A 19,645-nucleotide genomic window follows, 5' to 3' on the forward strand; every position below is an offset into this window, starting at 1 on the left:
GTGTAAGAACACTTCAGACTATGAAAACAGTTCTTGAAAATGTGGTTAAATGTTTCTTATTATAGAGTTAGAAACACAGAGTTTCTAGTGTTTATGCCGCAGATGTAAATAAATCTACCAGTTAAATAAGAACCTGCACTGGATTTACTCTCTCTCTTTTCAGGCATCTGTTAAAAGGTTAACAAAATCCTTTCAATTTTATTTTAGTAACACAACCCAAATATTGAGTCTATTTTATTACCCTTTTACAGTTAAATGGAAAAGTTCATACCAAAGAAAAATGTGAGTTATACCACAGATGCCCATTTTGTATACTTTACGCATCTATGATAGAATTTAAAAACAAAACAAAACTCAGCAATTCATCAAACTAAAATTAGTAGTGGAACTCGCATTCTCTTCAGGCTGGCTACTAGAGGCAAAATGATAGCCCTCTGGCAGACTTAGAATCCCTTCCAGTAGGGGGTGGGTGGTACATGGTCACAGCCTAACATTTCCCAGTCTGAAGGGGCACATGATTGGACTAATCCAGGGGTGATGTGGACTAGAAGTGAAATGCAAAACAAGGAAGAAGAGCATTGAGGTTGGGGAAAGTTACACAGCCCTATATTCAGCCCAGTTCTTCACAGAGAGCATCGTTCCTCTCCTCCCCGCACCTCTGCCCCTGTAGCAGTCCTTTATACAGCTGACAACAGGAACAGCTCATGTGAACATGGCTACATACCTCAAACAGCATGTAGCCTGCTGAGTGAGGGAATGGAGTTGGGGAGCAGTGGCAGATTAGCCACTGGGCCAACGGGGCCCATGCCAACTGGGGGGCCCAGGAAAAAATCCACCATCAGCAGAAGCCCAGAGCCCTGGCTGCTGGGGGCGGGGCAGGGCGGGGAAGACACCGCTCCATGGCAGCAGCGCTGAGCTGGGGAAGCCTCTCTCCAGTGGCCCCCTGACCCTGCTCTGAGGCAGCAGCCAGCAGGTGGGGGAAGCCCCCCCCAGCAGTCCCCAACCCTGTCCCCGGCACAAGCACAGGGGGTGGCAGGGGAAGGCCCCACTGTAGCCCTGGGACTTGAGGAGCTCTCACTCCGCGCTGTGCCTGTGGCTTGGACAAAGCTTCTCCGGTCTTGGGGCTGCAGTGCAGGGGGAAGGGGAAGGCAGAAAGGAGCAGAAGGGGTTGTGGGGCTGCAGTGGGGGGGAGGAATTGGGGGGACCCAGGAAGGGGCAGAAAGGGGTGGGTCTGTGGGCAGACCGCAGGCAGAGGGGGCGAAATGGGAGTGGGGCTGCAGGCAGAAGGAGTGGGGAGGGGCGCCTGACTTGCTCTGGCCCAGGGCCCCAGGAAACCTAATCTGCCTCTGTCGGGGAGTACTTAGGGATGAGGATAAAAATGAATGCAAATACAAAGAAAGAAAAAAAAAGATGGAGGTAGAAATGGAGAAGAGGAAGACTGGACAGAAAAAAAGCAGAACTGTGGTGTAATGGGATGATAGAAGGCAAGCAGTAGGGGCCTGCTTATCCGCCACTTTGTCACACAGAGGACTCCATCACTAAGTTTGGGAACCGCTACAGAAGCCAGTACACTGTGCTTGATACTGTGAATTGTGCAAACTTTTTGCTGCACAGACCATTCTGAGTTCTTTGCTTTCTGAATTATTTTGCAAAATGCTAATGGCTTGCCCAATACCTCAATAGTTGCCCCATACTAGTCAAATAAATGTTATTTAATATATCCCTATGCCCATAATACAGGTTTATTACATAAAGCTTAATTTATCCCATATGCATAGATTACATTGTCTCTTAAAGGCTACCAAAGGCTTTGATTTTGATTTAGAGTGTCTACAATATATTATCATTTTCTATCAATCCCCTAAGCCAAAAATTTATCAGTAGCTATTAGTATTACTGTTGTGTTTTCTTTCTTCTCATTTGAAACACTTGACAAATCATTCTTTACCACTACCCTTACAGACTGTTCTAACCCAAGGCCTGTGCTTCTATCTAGGATATCTGATTATGTATGTAACCAGGTATATTGGTCATGGTGTCTGAAAACTCACTGTACACTGCTGATGCTTGGCTGTTCTACACACATGCACACACAGTCTTCAGACTCAACTTCTATTACAGACAACTTCACACATGGTTGTGGAGTGTATATGTTTGGAGTTCAATTTCATTATGTTAGAAATAATGAAAATCCCTTTTCTCTGTGGGAGGCATTACTCTGACAAAGTGGGTTGGTTCAGCTACAAGCCTTAAGTCTTTCAATCATCTGAGCCTGAATTTAATGCTTTATAAAGTTAAACCGTATGGGCCAAATTCTGCTTTTGTGCAACTGCATGAAGAGTAGATTCCAACCCTAAGTACCAGAAAGATGTTGACAAATTTGAGAAAATGCAGAGAGGAAGGGGAAACGTTAGTAAGGGACTGAAAAGAATGATTTGTGATGAGAGAGGATTTTAAAATTATAGATAGGCTAAATTACAACTATGGAGGGATGTTATAATGCTCCCTGAGAATCTGAAAGTTTTAAGTTCCAAGGAGTGGTTGGGGATATAATTAGAAGTAGTGGGATGAAATTGAGCAAAAGAAACTTTAGATTACATATTAAGTTGCTCAGAGTGAGATCTATCAAACTGTAAAATAGTTTTCCAAGGGCAGTGTGAGAAAACATATTGCTTGAGATGTTTAAACCTACACTAGGAAAAGTACTTAAGAATATACATAAAGAACAGTATATATGAGTTCTTTGATTAGATGGATGGTTTTGATGATCTATCAGTTATTTATGATCTCTAATTTCTTTGATTTCTGTTTAGCAGTATTCATGTAATAAAAAATAGCTATATTAATATATCTTTCATAGGTTCCAATCCTTCTCCCACTGATGTTAATGCTTTTCCCATTGATGTTAATGGGAGTAGATTGGGCCTACGGCATACATACTGATGATCTTGCTTAAAATGTGAAAGGATTAGACAACTTTTTTTTCTCCACCAATAATGATGGCCCCATCCTATTTACAATGAAATTGATGAGTCTCTCCATGGACTTCACTAGGAGTTGGATCAGGTCACAAGACAGAATATATCCAAAAATGGTGAGGTACAGTTACTACTAAGTCCTACTTCAGGATTGACTTGCAAAAAGGTTCATAGATGCTTGTTTGCAGTTTTAGGTTTGGAATAGGTTTGTATTAATACAAAATGGAAATTATAGCTGTTAATTATACTGAGTTATGTTAATGTTCACTTTTTATAGTTCATCTCAAGACTGCATCTGTAAAAACATATTACAAAATTAGAGCTTTAAGAAGCTCTCTCCTATAGTCATTTTATATATTAGTGAATGGTTAACAGATCTGATTAGAACCCCCCTTGTTTGTGAAACCTCGCCTGGAATATGTGCAAAAACTAATTAGGAGTCAGCAGTGAGCTGTAAGTCTTAGCTTGTGTGCATGATGTACAACATATTTCATGTGTTAATAAAATATTTATGCTTCCATGTCAGCAGTCCCATATTACTTTGCCAATAACGAACTATAACAAAAAGTACAGGAAGAGTACAAGTCCATGTCTAGCAAATGACATTTTAATATATACAGACACTCCTGGAGGATAAAATTATTACTAGGGCCCAGTTTTGCTCCTGTTAAAGTTAATGGCATAATCCCTAACTACCTGATTGGTATGTAACCTACATCTAGTACAGCACAAAAGGGAAAATTTGTCTCCAACCATGAATTCAACTAATGTGAGTATGCTCTAGGACCTTAAAATGTATAAACTTCTTCAGAAAAGCTGCCTTTAGTGCGCCCACTGACTGGTTCAACATATTCTGTGCACTGAGACTAGAAATCTAAATAGTTTAGGGCTAGATTGATGCAACTACTTGTGGAGTAAGGCCTTCCTCATGTGAGTAAGGGAGGGGGCAAAATCTGACCCTGTATAATAGTTTATTTTGTTAGTTTTCTCATTAGTATGAGTATCTCATTGGAGTACAGCCTTGGTGCTCATATAGCAGCATATAATGTATTGTCTTTAGAAATTCAGTTTTGAATGTATTTGTTAAACAGGGCTGTAATTTGGGGGCTAGTTTTATGACCCTCCTCAATATGCAGCACATTGTGGAGCATCATGTGGTAAAATTTAACCCTGGCTATTGTTAACAGATTTTTCAAGGTTTGTTTGAGGAGTGGGATATTTCTAAAAAGACTGTAACATAAAAAAATCTCCAGTCCCCAGTTAGGGAGATAGTTTACCCCTCTGTGGGTACTATAGTGGTGATGATTGCTATCATTATGATTGAAATACAGCTCCCATCATCCCCCTTTTTCAGTCACATGCTTAGTTCCCTGTCTGAGGCAGATAGTTTTGGAAGGTTTCAGCAAAGTCAGTTAAACCAGGTTGTAAAAACAAAGGCAAAACCAAACATCTGGTTGATGTGTTCAAAAGAGAGAATTTGTTCCTGTATAACTCAACAATGGCTTGAATGGAATTTGTTCAAGCCTGTGTTGTTGTATAGACATCACAGAGATGTAAAGAACAGCCCAAGTTTCAAGGAAATTAGCTTAGTAGTTTTACAGTTTCTAAGTGTTAAATACCTAGTAGGATTTTCTGTGAAATGTTTTTCTGCTCTTTTTAAAGTGGCTTAGCATATTGAGAGTGCTGAGAAGGGCTATGGCTTTATTTAAACTTGCAAAGACTTTGAAAATTAAACAAACCTTAAAAATGCTGTTGGAAATCTGGAACAAACATTTTCATCATAGTGTTGGTGCTCCCAAGAGGCCACAGGTACAGCACAGATACAGCACAATACAAGATTTCCTCACACTCTCATCTTTTTTTAAAAAAAAAAAATAAAATAAAGTAGATGATCCTTAATTCCCTTAGTTGTGGTAGTTTCTTGTAGTCAGTGGATCTTGAAGAGACTAGGGGCTTTGTGGACTAGCTCAGGGAACACACTCCATTTTGAAGATGCATAACGATGAAAAAAATGCTGTTGTGGGAGAAGCGAAGAAAGAGTTGTTTCCAAGAGACAGCCATCATTAACAAAGGGGTTGATGGGAGAGTTATGTGATAAGAGACAAGGCTGGATAAGTGTCAGCCTGGACTCATACCTTAGCCCACCTCTAGGGATAAGAAAGCCAACAGGTAAAGACTTTCTGCCATTACCAGTCTGGGCAGGAATGTAGAGGTGATAGGCTTTGTATCCTGTTGTTAGCAACAGGTAGTACAAATAAATCCTGATCATTATTTTGTTTTGTCTCATGAACATCTACATTTCTTTATGTGAAATGCATATCTGACTCTATATCATAAATCCCTTTTTAGGAAGCCTTGATGTTATGAATAGTCAGGCCAAGGGCATGGGTATGCTTGTCCATCTCCAGAAATTCACTTGTCCCAGCTTTGTATCTACTGAACATTTGTAGTATATACCTTGATAGCATTCATCACCATGTATTTTTGACAGGTTTCCACGCCCCTTTTTGGGTTTATATCCTGCCCTTCATTCCCGTTTCCATTGGTGTCGAGGTTTGGTGCTGTCAGCCATTTTGAAATTTAAAAAAAAATTTGTTTGGTCAGGGGAATGTTGCGTGCTTGTGTTTGATATGTTTGGTTGGTTGATTAGGGAGAAAAGTTGAAAGAATAAGTGAGAGAGCTCAAAGGAAAGGAATTTAAAAAAAAAGATTTGGTTAGGTTTAGAGGAAAAAAGGAAAGAAAGGTTTAGTAAGGAGAGATGATTTTAAAGGACTAGTTTGGAATGTTATTAAAGAATAGAAGGAGAGAACTTAAAGAAAAATATAGATTTTTGTTTTTAAAGGGTTGGTTTGAAAGAATAGAGGTAAGTTATTAAAGAAAAGAGATTTTTGGTTAGGTTTAGAAAGGAGAGATGATTTTAAAGACCTAGTTTGGCATGTTATTAAAGAGTAAAAGAAAAGAGCATTTAAAAAAAGTTAAATAAAAGAGAAAGCAGCGAGTCCTGTGTGGTAACTTCAGCCAGTTCTACGGGACGTAGGGGTGTGTGTGTTTCTGGCCAGTCCTGGGGCAAAGACCTGTGTGAGCTGTGCACAGCCCAGACAACAGTGGCCTCCACCTTGCAGCAGTCAAGGGAGTTGGGAGCTCAGAGGAGGATTTTTTTTTCTTTTAATCATTTTCAGTCAACCTTTGACTACAGGGAATGGGGTGGGATGGTGCAGTGTACTCAGCCATAGCATTCACCTGCTTGAGAGTTGGGTCGTCTTCATTCATTAAAACCTGGAGAACAGCATCTGGAGACCTTTCAAACCAGTTGTTTCTGTTGTAGGGGAGCATTTGTGGCTTGCACAAAAAGAGGAAAAAGGTGAGGTCTGGACACTGCTGGGGTAATTTTTGTGGAACTCTGAGTGACCACCATAACTTGGTGGATGGAGAATTGTCCTCATCACACACCTCTTCTGGGGCTATCAAACCGAGGAGCCAAGTGTCCCCCCCCCACAAAAGAGACTGTTATTGTTTAAAGTGGGGGTTTTTGTATGTATACATGTAGAGTACGTAGTCTGGTGTGTCTTTTCATCTGGGTATAGGAAGTAGTGTAAAGATTGCTTTAGTATATTTTAAAACCTTTGAATGGCTTAGTATATTTTGAAAACTGCTAACAATTTTTCTCCCATTTTCAGGCTCTTCCTGATAAAGATACATGTTTGATTTGACCTGGTATTTTGTGTGCGTGCCCATTTTAACAGTTTTGTTTTAGATAAAGTTACTACCCCAGTTAGATTTTCAATAAATAACATAACCCTATCTCAGGGGTGGGCAAACTATGGCCCATGGGCCAGATCTGGCCCATCAGGGCTTTGGATCCAGCCTGCGGGATTGCCACCCCTGTGTAGCTGCGGGGCTAAGGCAGGCTCCCTGACTGCCCTGGACCCCTGCTGCTTCTGGAAGCGTCCGGCACTGTGTCCCTGCGGCCCCTGGGAGAGGAAGGAGGAGTAGAGGGGAAGCAGAAGGCTCTGCGTGCTGCCCTTGCCTGCAGGCACTGCCCCCCACAGCTCCCACTGGCCAGGAATGGGGCACTGCTGCCAGTGGGCGCTTCAGGGGAGGTACACGGAGCCCTCTGCCCCCCCACCCAGGGGCCGCAGGGACGTGATGCCGGCCACTTCCGGGAGTGGCGCCGGACCAGGGCAGCCAAGGAGCATGCCTTAGCCTCGTTGAGCGCCGCTGCCACCCTGGAGCCGCTGAAGGTAAGTGGTGCCAAGCTGCAGCCTGCACCCCGAATCTATTCTGCACCCCAACCCCCTGCCCTGAGCCCCCTGCCGCACCTCTCCTGCACTCCAACCCCCTACGCTGAGCCATCTGCCACACCCTAGCCCCCTGCCCTGAGCCTCCTCCTGTACCTGAGCCCCGACGCATCCCTCCTGCACCTCAGCTCCCTGCCCTGAGCCCCCAACCCCTTGCCCTGCACCCCTCCTGCACCGCAACCCCCTGCCCTGAGTCCCCTCGTACACCCTGCGCCCCAACCCCTTGCCCTGAGCCCCTTCCCGCACACCAGACCCACTCCCCGCACTCCCTTCTGCACCCCAATCCCCTGCCCCAGCCCTACATTCATGGTCCTGCATGCAATTTCCCCACCCAGATGTGGCCCTCAGGCCAAAAAGTTTGCCCACCCCTTCCCTATCTAGTAACAGAGTGGGAACACTCCACCTCACAGATGGATCTGATGTGAATAAGAGGAGCAACTGGAGAGGAGGGTGAGGTGATTTGGAAGCTCCTTCGCCATTGTCTCCAGTGTTCAGGCTCAGTCCCGGGGTCTCATGAGCATCTGTGAGGTCCCCCAAAAGGAAGAGTAATTGAGTTGTAGCCTTACACCAAATCCCAGTGTGTTCTGGGTACCCAGTAGGCAAGCCCTGCTGGTGTAGCCTCCCTAGGTAGATTGGGGGAAGGAAAGTCTCTGGAGTTACTAGTGTACCACCCCTTCCCACAGGCAGAGAACTATACCCAGTCTGTTCCTCTGGATAAAACCGGGGGCAGTGAGAGATGGGTTGCTTCTTGTCCCATCGAGATAACAGGGTGGGATAGTGTCCCATTTTACGATGCCCCTAGCCCCATTACACCAACATGCGGCAATCTTGACCTGAAAGTACCATTACTGGGGTGAGATGGTAGTTTAACTTCTGTAACCATTCAGCCTTTGACCTTTCTGCTGACACTGCCAACAAGTCTGCCATTTGTAGTACGGAAGTGGTTTGGTGATGTTGACGCCTACCCATTGTGAAATGGACAAAGACTAGGATTTTTCCAGACCCAAAGAAGAGCTCTGTATAGTTTGGAAACATGCCTCATTCACCAACAGAAATTGGTCCAATAAAAGATATTACCTCACCCACCTGGTCTCTCTAAAGTCTAGGACAGTCTCTTTTAAAAGTAGTGCTTCTGAATAGATATCTGGTTACTGATAACCATTTTCTCCATGTTTAGCAATTTACTTAAATTTAACTCTATTGGTATAAATAAGCCATAACAATTATGGCACCCAGTAATATGAGTGTTCTCATAGTCTGTTGCTTATTATTTTGTTTATTAATGTGCCCCAAGGAATTTACAGTCTAAATTAGACTGATAACTTTGTCCATTTTGTTTGTAGAGTATTATCATAGAAAACAGATAAGATGGAACAACTTTCATTTTAATATTATGATTTATCATAAGCCTTAAAAGGGTGCTCTCCAAGGAGTTCATGGAAGAAACGTTGTAAATAGGAGCTGGATTGAAGAGAAAGTGGATGGTGTGGAAGGATGATTACAGTGGGAGAACAATACACAGGGAATGGTTAGACAGCGGTCTTGGGGAAAGCAAAGGGAGCAAGAAAGACAAGAAAAAAGCAGAGCTGTAAGCAAGAGCAGAAATATGCAAAGTTTTTCAAGAGTCGTAGTTTCCAAGTCCAGTAAAGACCATTGAGATAATCTCGTCTGACCTCCTGCATAACACTGGCCATAGAACTTCCCCAAAATAATTCCTTTTGTATTACAGTATATCTTTCAGAACAACATCCAATCCTGATTAAATGGACTAAAAGCTTGCTAACTGACAGCTCTCAATGTAATTGTAAAACGGGAAACCATTATCGAGCGGGTGTGTATCTAATGGGTCTTGCAGTGATCTGCTCTTGGTCTTATGCTATTTAACATTTTATCAGTGACCTGGAAGAAGACATAACATCATCACTCATAAAGTTTGCAGATGATTCAAAAATTTGGGGAGTGGTAAATAATGACAAAGACAGGTCATTGATGCAGAGCAATCTGGATCACATTGCTTGCATCCAGCTTACCAACATGCATTTTAATATGGCTAAATGTAAGCATATACATCTAGAAACAAAGAATGTAGGCCGTACTTACATGGGGGACACTATCCTGGGAAGCAGTGATTCCAAAAAAGATTTGGGATCATGGTAGATAATCATCTGAACATGAGCTCCCAGTGTGGTGCTCAAAAGGGCTAATGTAATCCTTGGCTGCATAAACTGGAATCTGGAGTAGAAGCAGATAAGTTATTTTACCTCTGTATTTGGCAGTGGTGTAACTGCATCTGGAAAATTGTGCCTAGTTCTAGTGTCCACAAAAATTCAAGAAGGTTGTTGATAAATTGGAGAGGTTTCTGAGAAAAGCCATGAGAATGATTAAAGATTAGAAAACATTCCTTATAGTAATAGACTCAAGGAGCTCTATCTGTTTAGCTTAACAAAGAGAAGGTTAAAGGATAACTTGATTAGAGTCTATAAGTATTAAATATAAGTAAATATTTAATAATGGGCTCTTCTATCTAGCAGAGAAAGGTATAACATGATCCAATAGCTGGAAGTTGAAGCTAGACAAATTCAGATTGGAAATGTGTAAATTTTTAACAGTGAGAGTAATTAACCTTTGGAACAATTTACCAAGGGTGGTAGTGGCTTCTCCAACAGTGGCAATTTTTAAATCAAGATTATCTAAAAGATATGCTCTAGTTCAAAAGGAATTATTTTGGAGAAGTTCTATGGCCTGTATTATACAAGATACACTAGATGATCACAGTGGTCCCTTCTGGTTTTGGAATCTATGGGGGTGAAAAGATATCAAGTTAGTATGATATGATCTATTTTCCATCAACCCGTGTTTATTAGCATTAATTATATTACTTTCCTTTAATTCTTTATTGAGTCCTGTATCAGCCGTTTCATTATCTTGCTCAGGCTCAATGTCAGACAGCTGAGCCTGTAATTAGCTGCATCATCCCATTTACCCTTTTAAAATATTGGCATACCGTTAACTTACTTCTAGTATTCTGGGATTTCTCCAGTGTTCCAAGACTTACTGAAAATCAACACTAACAGTCCAGCGATATCAGACAGCTCTTTTAAAACTCTTGGATGCAAGTCATCTGCACTTGCTGATTTAAAAATGTCTAACTTCAGTAGCTGTTGTTTATCATCTTCCTGAGATACAAGTGGAATGGAAAGATTGTAATTATCATATGGTATGACTACATCATCTGGCTGTTCTCCCAAATACAGAACTGAAATATTTATTGAACACTTCTGCCTTTTCTGCATCATTATTGATAATTCTATTATTCTATATTGATTATTCTATATTGATAATTCTACTATTTCTATGTAGTAATTGGCCAATACCAATTACTTTTCCCTCTAAGCAGGTCAGTTTTTGTAAATTGTATGGTCTTCTTCCTCAGTTTGTGGCTTTTTGGGCAACAAAAGTGTTCTTAAACAATTTTCAATTATAATACACACTCTTCTGATCTAAATTCTTCCTCCCAATTTATTTAGCTTATAATTGTTTTCAGCTTTGTGAAATTGGCCCTTTTAAAGTCCCAAGTATGTGTGGGGGTGTATATATAACAGATGTGATCAAGTCATGATCACTTGCACCTAAATTAGCACTAATTTTTAGTTCTGTGATCACCTCCTCTTTATCTGTCAAGACAAGTCAGATATAGAATTCCTCCATGTTAGATGCAATGCTTTTTGAGACTATATTATCTGTAATATTTAGAAAATCCAAGGTTGTTTTAGTGCTGTCAGCATGAGACCTGTTCCTTTGTGTGCTTTGGTGGCCTGTAGCAGACACCAGCTAATGCTTGGTACTTTATCCGTTAGGACAACGATCCATAAAGCTTTCAAGATAATTTTCTTCAAAGTTAGCAGTGATTTGGGAACAGGCCATTTTTTACATAAAGTGCCCCTCTTCCCCCTTTGCCCACTTGATCCTTGCTAAATAGGTTGTAACCATTCATTTTAAACATTCCAGACATATGAATCATCCCTCCAGGTTTCAGTAATATCAAGTAGATTGAATTTATGCGCATAAGTGAGTAAATCCAATTCCACTTGTTTGTTACCCAGGCTTCTACCAATAGTGTATAGGCACCTAAAGAATTTATTCTCTGCATGTCATTAGGTTCCTTGATTAATTTTATTCTCAACATCTAGATTTTTGTGCTGAGTACTCATTTCTTCCCTCTTTTTACCCTCTCCTTTTATTAGTTTAACACCCTTCTCACTAAGCTAGTTGGTCTGTCGCCTAGAAGTTTTGTCCCCCTTCTACTGAGATGGAGGCCATCCAAACTATACTGCCTCTCTCCCCATAGCTGGTGGACCAACATTCCACAAAACCCAAATCCTCCAACCTGTACCACTTACCTAGCCAGTGGTTCACTTCCAAAATCTTCTGCCTTCTGTCTTCCTTTGCTTGTGGGACACGAAGGATCTCCAAGAAGCTCCCTTGGATGTTCTTTTTCAGCACCCTTCTGAGTATCCAGAAGTTGTCTGTTATCTGTGAGAGATCCCATGACACAGTGTCATTATTACCTATATGAATAATCCCCAGTACATACTGGCCTGTCAACTTCAAAAGCCTATCCAATCTTAGAGTGATGTGTCATGTCTCAGCTCCAGGAACACAGTACACCATCATGTTGTCTTTCTGTCTCTTGCAAAATGTTTGTTTCATTCTGCTTAGTGTAGAATCTCCAGCAAGGATCAACTGTCATCCATGGCTCGTTGGAGGTCTCTTTGTGGGTAAGCTTGATTTTCTTACAGGTTAGGCTGAGGAGTCATATACAGATGTGCCTTGTACATCTCTCTGGGCCCTTGGATCAGCTGGATCTTCAGAAAGACCTTCCATAGTTTCTATGTTGAGGACTTGGTATTGATTGGAAACTTCTAGCAGTTTGGAATTCCTCCTGATCCTCTTCTCTCTGGTGGCCCTGCTCTGGTGGCCCCAGCCTGCCTATTTTCATCTGTCTCCAGACACGTAGAATTCTTCCTTGACCCCTTGGCTCTGGTGGTTACAAACTGCCCAGCCTCCTCTCTGAGTTCCTCTCTCTCCTACTTCTTGGTGGCCAGTTTTATTCTTCCTTGAACCTGGGGTATTGATGTTTCCCAAACCCTGATTGTCTAGGAACTGCTCAGCTTCTCTACAGCATCTCCGCCTGCCTTTCCAATCCACAAATCTTTTCTTGCAGCGCTCCTGCTAACTTGCATTTCATATACAGGAAAGTCCCTTCTGCCCTCAAGCACGAAAGAAAACATGGCACATGCATTGCAGGTCTCAACCACTGTTTCATTGGTGGTCATTATGGAGTTGAATATAGAGCTGGACCTGGAAGGAAAGCCTCTCGTGCTCCCTTTCCAATCTCCATTTAAAACTCTCCTGTTAGCTGCCTTTGTTTGCTGCTCTCAAGTTCTTCTAGCAAGTAACTTTTTATACCAAGTCTCCCTGCTTAGCTCAGCTCTGCCCCTCATGATGAGGGAGCAATTGACCACTCAGAGATTTTAAACAGCAGGGTTAATTAAAAGTCCAAAGATCAGAGTCAAGTGGCCCTTACCAAGACACCAACAAACAAACCTGTCTCAGCTGCTTACTTAGGGGCCTACGGCGCAGCTACATGGCCCAGATACACAGAGAACGATCGAACTACCCAAAAGAGCAACTCTGTTTTAACCTGATACAGAAGATTATGGAAAGGGGTGAAGGGATTTGATGAGGAGAGCTGCATGGTCAGTGGTGGTGAAGATTGCTTTGCCAGCAGGATTTTGGATGGGCTGGCGTGGAGTGAATTAAGAAGTTACAGGCAAGAGGGAGGCAGATTTCAGTAGCTGAGGTGGGAAATGACCAAGACATGGGCAAGTTTTTTGGATGTAGACAAGGAAAGGCAGATTTTTGCAATGTTGAGGAAGAACAATGAACAGGATTTGGCAATTGCTAGAATTCTGGGGAGGGAATGGAAAGAGGAGCAAAGTAAGATGCCTTATGCCTTGGTAAGTGGAATAATGATGGAGTAACTGACAGAGACGTGGAGGGAGGTATCCCTCCCCTCACTTACTGAATGCATTGTAAGGTACTAGCAGAAAATTACTTTCTGCTGTGAAATGAAAAAAATATTGAAGCGGCTCAGTGTATCAGTTTGATTTCTGCATGCTAATATCTTTAATAATAAGGCCATGAAGGGATGGCCTGGCTGCATTGTCAGCACTGCAAATTCAGACTCCTGTAGCTATTTCCCTACCTCTTGGTGAATCTTTCATACATGTACCAGACATCTGCAGATAATCTGTCTTTAGTGGCTAACATGCACCAAATGTAAAGTTTCCTGCTAGGGAAGTACAGGCTGTGATGTTCAGTATCTTTTTTTTTTCTTCTTCTTCATGTTACAGACCGTTTCTCGAATGGAAGATTGGCCAAAGGGGTCGAGAACCTGGGTAAAACAAAATCCAATATATTGCAGACAGAAAGAAGCATCTAGGCCGTAAATAAGCAGAATGCTTCATTTGTTTTTAGGACTGTTGTGGCAGAGCGTTCAGCCCTAAGCAAAGCTGATCTCTTCTCCCATGCCCTCTGGAGCTGGTGTAAATTTTTCCACAGGAATATAAGGCACCTCATGTTCTAAAGATCACAAATAGATATGTAGGGCTCCAGAGATGGTTGCTGATCAGTCCTGTGAGTAGCTGAGCTCTCCCAACTCTTAGTGAAGTTATTGAAAATTGAGGGTGCTCAGCATTTGCAGAATTGATCCCAGAGCCCTGCGCGGAGACAAAAATGTGTATCCGCATCCAATCCGTAAAAGTTGTCCGTGGATATCCACCTCCGCGGCTGCAGATATCCGTGGATTTTCAGGGCTCCAAACAGCTCCACAGGTCACTGCGCAGCAGTGATGCAAGGCTGTGCTAAGCTCTCAATCCCCAACCCCCCCACACTTCTCCCCAGAGACCTCCTGCTCCGCCGCCTGCTCTGCCCCCACAGTACCTCCGTTCCCATTCTGGATAGGAAGGCTACAATCCTGAGCCCTCGTATTGAGCTGTGCCCTCCCAGTGGCGGTGGACTCAGACTCCCCTATGCAGCTGTGGGGGCTGTAATGCATGCAGCCCCAGCTCGGGCCAAGAGTGGTGGTAACTACTCTCTTCAAAGCACATGTCCTTGCCGCCCGCTAGTTTAAATTACAACCAAACCTCTTTCAAAATGGCGCTTGGCTCACTCCCTTCTGGGAGTTGTAGTTTACCTCTTCCATCCAAGCAAGCTGGGGACTACAACTCCCAGAATGCCCAGCAGGCTATCCCCGTTGCTGCATGATTCAGAGAGCCAAGCTGGAGCCTGCAGGGTGGGTGACACCTGCTCCTTTCTGGTCAGTGTGTGCCGCACAGCCCTGCGCAGATACAAAATTTGTATCCGCATCCGAGCTGCCATCCGCAAAAATGGTCCACGGATATAAGGCAGATACCCGTGCATTTGAAGGGATCTACCCATAGTGTGGTTGGACTAGAAAGGAAAAAAAAGCACTTCTTAAAATGACAAATCTGGGTAGCTAGCTTGATGGTAAGTGGCATATATTGTCACACAAGTCAGTGAGCTCCCCAGACTGGCAAGGAGTAGGAATGCTGTGGAGAGAGCGCCTACATTTTTCTCTAACATGGTTTCTCCACTGGGTAAGGCTAACGTTGCCATGATTTGTGGCCACTGCACTGCAACAAAAATTAAATCTGTGCGAACTTTTGCTTTTCTCACTGATGTTTTGTTTCAAGGTGATTGTAATTTTTTTTAGAATGAAAGTGTGCAGAAGTTTTGGAAATGAACTGTTCCAACAAGTACCTGTCCAGCAAAGAAAAGCTTAACTAAGTCCAGTTTTCAGAACAAGTGCTCTCTTGTGGTGGTGTGATTGTATAGGATGGTGACTTAAGGCTCTAAATTGGCTTTGGCTACTGTAGCGCTCAGACTTTGGAAGTGGATAATCAAGTTTGTTATGTGGAAACCTGGTGATCATTTCAGTGCATTATTAATTGATTTATTCAAGCACATGTAGATTGCATTCACGCTTTAGGACTTTAAATTGTTTGTATTCTGACATGGCAATTATCTGTGAAATTGCCACTTTATTTTGCAGAATCTCTATGGTGTCGTATAGTATGGAGACCTAACTGTATGTAACCCAGGAGGGAATGATTCAGGCCTGTCAGACGGAAAAGTTTGATATCTGCTATTTGTGTATTTAGAGATCCAGACAATACAACACAGCTTCTTCATGTGTGAATCTTCTCTTGCATTGATTCTGGAGCATAACTAGAGAAGATGAAAAAGACAAAGGGTAATGCTCTGTGGGACAGATCTTGATCCTACTCTTATTTTAAAATTTTGGTTGGGGGTGAGAAAGGAGTCTTAAACTGTTGACCACACCCAACAGCAAAGGGTTTTTGGCATATCACCCCACTTGTTGGAAAAGATGCAGCTTCCTCTGGAGTTTTTCACTGCTACTCCACAAATCCATAAAAGGGAATTGCTAAAGTGACATAGTGACACCAAGCTCTCCCTTTCCCGGGAGCTGAGCTAGATGGCTCTGCAATCTTCTTCAGCCCCTGCTATCTAGGTGGTGAGGGATAAAATCCTGCTCCCTAGCATAACAGCTATTGGATCAGTGAGCTGGTGCCCATACTAAAACTTTCATTAAAATAGGATATACTAGGCAATGGGTTACTGGAGAACTATAGTTTAAAGATGTTCAGACACAAAAGGGGACACTGTCAAGTAACTTCTCTCTCACACTCTGTATATTTCAAAACAGTTGTGCATGGGTGGCAAATATCTGGTCTTATTTTGTTTTTAATTCACTACACTCCCAAAAATCAATTTTTTTAGAAGGCTAAAGTCAGGAGGGTTGATGGCTGTTCTGTTCTCCGCTTCCCCTTTTTAGAGGTCACATCAAAAATAGCATGTTCTGCAGAAAGTAGTTAACTAACAAACACTATTCCCAGAGCCTGTGAATTAGTAAGTAAAAGGACCTTTTTGTTGTAAGCATTGATAATTTCATTATAATTTAAAAAAGGATTTCAACAGTCTTTTGCCATTTATAACTCTGAGTTGTGAATCTTGTGACTTGCGTGCTGGGAAATTGTACCATCTGTGTTGCTGTTCTGGTTTTACAAGATAACAAGGCTTCAAAAGATGTCAGGCTTCATGCCAGATAACTAAGCCATTTGAAAAAGAAAATGATGGAACTTTTACCTAAACGATTCTGCTTATTCCAAAAACAACAACAAATAGCTAAAGTAGTGGGCATATACAGGTACTGTGTGGGTTACCTGTGCAGAAAGCAGGGGCATGAATTATTTCAAGATCAATAACCCTGGAGTTGGAAGGAGATGGCTAATGTATATGTATCGCCCAGAGTTTGGTTAAGAATTTAGGTTCTGGATTTAAACAACCTTAAATGGTGTGCATAAAAGAAAAAAAAAGTCTTTGCTTTCTTATTCAGTAGCACCTTAGAACTCACTAATTCCAGGTCAGTAATCCTCAACCTACTAATTCTAACTGAAAACCCAGATGTCTCGGCCTACTTCTACTTTTCAGCAAATATTTAAGAGCAGACTGTCTTACCCCTAGTCCATACTACAAACTGTGTTGCTCAGGGGTGTGGAAAATCCACACCTCTGAGTGACGCAGTTATACCAGCCAAACGCCTGGTGTAAACAGCGCTATATCAATGGGAGGGCTTCTCTCGTAGACATAACTACCACCTCCCAGGAAGGTGGAGTGCTGACGGTAGAGCTTCTCCCGTCGGCATAGGTAGAGCCTTCACTACGTGCTACAGCGGTGCAGCTACAGCAGTGCACCTGCGTGCTGTAAGGGTAGACAAGCCCTAAATCAATTCTCAGATTACTCTTCCACTAACAGTTCCAAGATTGCTTCAGAGGGTTCCTTAAGTGCTTGAAGGCCATGCAGATTTGAATATATCTAACTTACCTAAATATTCTTTAACCTGTTGTTTCCCTGTTTTGGCTTGTGTTCTTTCCCTCTTGTTAATATTAATTGTGTTAAGTAACTGGTCACCATTCACTTTTTTAATGAAGACTGAAGCAAAATAAGCATTAAACATCTCGGCCTTATTGACATCATTCATTGTTAGCACTCCGGCCTCATTAAATAGAGGACGTACACTTTTCTTTGTTTCTCTTGTTCCTAATGTATTTATAGAAACTCTTATTGCCTTCTATGTCGTTTGCTAGGTGTAACTCATTTTGTGCCTTAAACTTTCTGATATTTCTATATGCTTGTGCTATTCTTTTATTCTCATCCATAGCAATCTGTCCATGTTTTCACTTTTTGTAGGATTCCTTTTTGACTTCCAGGTCACTAAAGACCTCCTGATGGAGCCAGATTGGCTTCTCACTGTTCTTCCTATCTTTCTTTCATATCAGCATAGTTTGCTGTTGCACCTTTACTGTTGTCTTTTTGAGAAACTGCCAGCTCTCCTGAACTTTTTTCCCTTAGATTTTCATCCCATGGGACCTTACCTACCAGTTCTCTGAGGTTATGTCTACACCCGAGCTTATGTCGGCATAACTTTTATGTCACTCAGGGGTGTGACTAATCCACCCCCATGAGTGACATAAGCTACACCAGCACTTATGTTGGTGTATGGACAGTGCTATGTTGGTGGGGGAGGTTCTCTCACTGACCTAGCTACTGCTGCTCGTGGAGGTGGTTTTATTATGCCGATGGGAGAGCTCTGTCCTGTTGGCATAAAACATCTTCATCAGACACGCTGTAGCTGTACAGCTGCAGTTCTTCATGTGTAGATACGCCCTGAGTTTGTTAATGTCCTCTTTTTTGAAGTCCATTGTCCTTATCCTGCTGCTCTCACTCCTTCCTTTCCTTAGCCAAAATGCTAAACTGGATTGACACTAGTAATTATTACAGATTAGTAAGATTCTATTGTAGTAGTTTCTTGGAAGGAAATATTGATTCCCAACTCAGTATTAGATGCTGGTATCTGGTTTTCCATTCTAGAGGGTTTTTTTTTAATTACTTGCTGAGCTTCAGCATAGGTTAGTGTATCAACATGCAGACATGGCCTGTTCTGTTGTTGTTTTGTGAGAATTTAAAATGGCATAACTGAGAAATACCTAATGCAGGAGATGGCTTTTGCATTTATTTTAAAGCTTTAATCTTGCGTTTATGATCTCTTCACAGAGTTGAGTAGTTTTTAAGTCCAATTTTCTGCATCTGCAGTTTTACACTCTGCTTCTGAGTCAAATAAGTTTGATGGTCTTGGCTTAGTCCAAGTGGACCAAATCTGTCAAGCACTGGGTGGTATCAATCACTGGGTGGTACAATGAATGGTATGGCTGTTGACTGAAGCATGGATGATGAGAAGCAACACTACACTGTTAACATCAGAACCTCTCTTTCAATAGAGAGCTCTGCAGTTCTGTCAATCAGTTCATTAACTCTAACAAGCCAAACAGTTGTGTAGTTTGTTTTTTTTTAAACCTTTGGGTATGAAAATAATATCTAGTGGTTTTTATTTTCCAAGCTCATGGAAAAACAGCAGAAGCCAGATTGCGAATGGCCTCTATGCAGATGTGCCAAGGCATGGAAAAAGCCAGTCCAATTCAGCTGCCAGGCATGTTTATACCCCTGATGCTTACCCTAGCCCCCCACACCCCAGCACAGGAATGGCTCCCTGCTATTGCCCTTCTTTGGCACAGGCCACACCAATGGAGGTGGGAAGTATGACAACTGCTCTTATTAATGGAAGAGAACAGCCACCAGCTCCTACATACCCAGTTTATCCCAGAGCTCTCCCATTCCTCCTTCTAAATGGAATTAGCGTTTGACATGCCACCTGAACAGCACAGTTACTTCTGTGCCATACTCTCCCCTCATCCAAAATGACTGGGGAGTTCACTGCTTTATCGGCAGGCATGATTCCCCCAAATCCATCTGGAAAGAGTTTACCAGCTTCCTCTCTCTCTGTCTTACTGGGGCGCTGCTCTCACCTACCCACACTGGCCACCTTTAAGAGGTGTAGCAGGTGGGCACACCTCTACTATGCACCAAGAAGCTGCAGGAGGCATTTTGTCTCTCAGTGAGGAGGTGTAACACAGGGTGCTATTTGTCACTTACAGCTGAGATCAAACTGATTAATTCTCAAATACCCTTTGAAATACATAATTACCTTATTTGCTTTCCTAAAGTCACAGAGGGGGCTATGTCAGAGGCAAGATTTAGAACTGAGGAATTCCAGAGGCCCATTTTTGTGGTCAAACCTCCCCTCCCTCTGGAATAGAAAATAAAGTAAGAATTCCTAGTAGTGCAAATTTTGCCAAGAGGCTGTGC

At 42.4% G+C, this 19,645-nt stretch overlaps 1 pseudogene; it reads left to right on the forward strand.

The window, feature by feature from the left end:
- The first annotated feature begins 13,146 nt into the window (after positions 1-13,146).
- LOC141984506 (E3 SUMO-protein ligase ZBED1-like) overlaps positions 13,147-19,645 on the forward strand; it is a 31,310-nt pseudogene continuing 24,811 nt past the window's right edge.

The sequence above is a fragment of the Natator depressus genome, chromosome 3 (genome assembly GCF_965152275.1).
Source record: "Natator depressus isolate rNatDep1 chromosome 3, rNatDep2.hap1, whole genome shotgun sequence".
NCBI lineage: Eukaryota > Metazoa > Chordata > Testudines > Cheloniidae > Natator > Natator depressus.